The sequence below is a fragment of the Pan troglodytes genome, chromosome 21, assembly GCF_028858775.2.
Source record: "Pan troglodytes isolate AG18354 chromosome 21, NHGRI_mPanTro3-v2.0_pri, whole genome shotgun sequence".
Lineage (NCBI taxonomy): Eukaryota > Metazoa > Chordata > Mammalia > Primates > Hominidae > Pan > Pan troglodytes.
The window spans coordinates 16857680-16860973 of record NC_072419.2 but is presented as its reverse complement, the minus strand read 5'-3'; the positions used below and the strand labels follow the sequence as shown (position 1 = coordinate 16860973).

The following is a 3294-nucleotide window of genomic DNA, read 5'->3' as shown; positions in this document are numbered from 1 at the left end:
CCAAGTTCCAACTTCAGATACGTGTGAGTGTGAATGTGATCTTATTTGGAAAAAGAGTCTTTGTCGGTGTAAATTAAGTGAAGAATCTCAAGATTAAACCATCCTGGATTAACTAGGTGGGCCCCAAATCCAATGACAAATGTGCTTATAAAAAGAAGAGCAGAAGCAGACATAGGGGAGGACCATGTGAAGATGGAGGCAGAGATTGGAGTTGTGCAGCTACAAGCCAAGGGATGCCTGGAGACATCAGAAACTAGAAGAGAGCTTTTCACAAGATGGTGCCAAAGATGAAGAAGGAAGCTTCCGTCCCTCCTAAAGCCAAGGCCAAAGCAAAGGCTTTGAAGGCCAAGAAGGCAGTGCTGAAAGGTGTCCACAGCCACACACACACACACATAAAGAAAATCTGCACGACCCCCGCCCACCAAGACACTGTGACCTCAGAGGCAGCCCAAATATCCTCGAAAGAGCACCCCCAGGAGAAACAAGCTTGGCCACTATGTCATCATCAAGTTTCTGCTGACCACTGAGTCTCCCATGAAGAAGACAGAAGACAACAGCACACCTGTGTTCATTGTGGATGTTAAAGCCAACAAGCACCAGATCAAACAGGCTGTGAAAAAGCTCTGTGACATTGATGTGGCCAAGGTCAACACCCTGGTTAGGCCTGATAGAGAGAAGAAGGCACATATTCTTCTGGGTCCTGATTATGATGCTTTGGATGTTGCCAACAAAATTGGGATCATCTAAACTGAGTCTGGCTGGCTAATTCTAAATATATGTATCTTTTCACCAGAAAAAAGAAACTAGAAGAGACAAGGAAAAATACCCCCCTACAGCCTTGGAGGGAGTGTGGCCTTGCTAACAGCTTGATTTCAGACTTACAAACTCTAGAACCATGAGAGAATAAACTTCTGTTGTTTAAAGCCACCAAGTTTTTGGTAATTTGTTATGGCAGCCCTAGGAAACTAATACAGAGGTATGAAAAAAAAATGGCAAAAGCTAATGGAACATAAACAATGATTTCAACCATAAAAACATTCAACAAATATTTATCAAGACTTTACCAAATGCCAGGGACTTCTCTAGGGAAACAGCAGTGAGCAAAATATATGGAGGCCTGTGTACTCACAGTGCTTACATTCTAGCAATATTCTGGTCAGAGAAGCCAGCTTATTCAAAACCTTTACTCTTAACCAAGGCATGTTTATGTCTGTACCTACATCAGGACCAACTTTACACAACTAGTGGTAAAGAATTTAGAAAATAAAGATTACATAACAACAAAGGAAGCACTTACCACAGAGGACTCAAGCTCCAAATTTCCAGATGGGATATATTATTTTTTAACAAGGATAACAGAAGAAAGACATTCAGAGTTTTTTGACCTTCAGATTTCTATGCAGCTCATGAGATAGATTGGAATTGTCTCCTTGGTTGCAACGGAAGGTTTATCTTCTATAAGCGAATGCAAGGGCTTCGGCTAAAATGTAACTGTATTCCAGTTTGGGGAAAAATAACTCAAGGAAATTTTTCTTAAACTTGTTTTTCTACAATACTTTTAAAAAATATTATGCATCTTAAACTTTTGACAGGTGCCATTGATTATCTGCCAGAGAGGACCAGCCGGTAGCTAGAAGAATGATCATACAACAAACCAATATTAAGAGATAGGTTTGATTCAAAAACCTATGAATCATATGCGTGTGTGTGTGTGTGTTTGGATTTTTACAGTTGCGATCATGACACTATTGCCTTTCATGCTGTGTAAATTTAATTAAATGTAATGACCCTAATCAATATAAACTTAAAATAACCAAATATAATTTTGTGTTAAAGTATTATCTGTGTGATTGGAATACAACATAACAATACTATATTCTGCAAGAAGCACTTTGGCTTCCAGTGGCTCTAATACTAGAACAATTCTGAGGCCTGCTTGGTTAGCATCAATCAGCAAGCAGAGCAAAGCTCAGAAATGCTGGACAGAGAAAGCATAAGATCAAATCTGAGAGAACACTTAAAGATGAATCTGAAAACTTCTTTACCTTTTAATATTAATATGTCAGGGTTAAATCATGAATGTATTTCATGTATGCAGGTTCAACTTGGCAAAAATAAATAAATAAACAACTTTTTAAATTTTAAATTGCAACTGCTAATCCACTAATTGAGAGTGAGTCCTGTGGTCAAGGTGAGATAGGAAACTTTGTACCCTCAGCCTCCTCAGTCTCTGAATGCCTCTTGTCTGTGTGTGTGTGTGTCTGTCTGTCTGTGTGTCTGTGTAGCTAAGTTAAATATAATTCTTGTATTTAAAATTATGTAATTTTTCATAGAACATGTCCTCTGATTCTAAGCCAACTATTCTCCCCAGCTTTTAACCAGACCTTTCACTGTGTTCAACATCTTGAAAGGGATACAGACTGTGTTTTAGGGGTAATTTGAGGGGTTTTTCAAAAGTAAATTGGCTCTGGAATTTCTGTCTCATATAGAATCTAAATGAGAACTAGAGAGAGAGAGAGAAAGAAAGAGACTCTGTTGAACATTATATGACACAGCCAAGAATATGAAAAATGATGACAGTCGCCCCAGCAAACAGCTTGACTGCAATCTCGTGAGACACCCTGAGCCAAAACTATGCGGCTAAGCTGCTTCTGAGAAACTCTGAGAAAATAAATGTGTGTTGTTTTAAGCTGATGAATTTCAGAGTAATTTGTTATGCGGCAATAGATCACTAATACTGTGTCATAGATGTGAAGAAGAAAATGTAGAGTCTTTGCCTTTCTATATTTTGAAATCAAGATGAAAGAAATATGTGCAAAAAAAAAAACCCTATAAAACAATGTGAGAAATGCCATAATAGGAGCAAGTCATTAATGAGCCAAATAGTATTTAGGAGGAAAAAAATGGTTACTCCATTTCTGATCACTAGAGGACTACATTATACTCCACTAAACAAAGAATAATCTGCTTTCAGCAAAAAGTTTCCTAGTTTTGGGAAGTCCAAAAGGACTATTACCAAGGGAAATCCAGGTTATACTAGTAAGAAATGGCGGAGGGGAGGAACAGCTGAGAAGCACACAGGAGGGCCACTGACACTTATTGATTACTTATGTCTCATGTACTTTATCCACATTTTCTTATTTGATCTTCACACCAATTGTATGAGTTAGATCTAATTTTCTTTATCTTATAGATGGACGCTATCTATACCAAGAAATGAAACCTTTTGTTTTTGGAATATTCTATAGCATTTGGCAAATTTGATCACTTAAGACTATGCTGAAAGTCAGACTC

General features: G+C 37.9%; 1 pseudogene; it reads left to right on the top strand.

Moving 5' to 3' along the window:
* The first annotated feature begins 267 nt into the window (after positions 1-267).
* Positions 268-747, top strand: LOC134809191 (large ribosomal subunit protein uL23-like; annotated as a pseudogene).
* Positions 748-3294: the final 2547 nt, after the last annotated feature.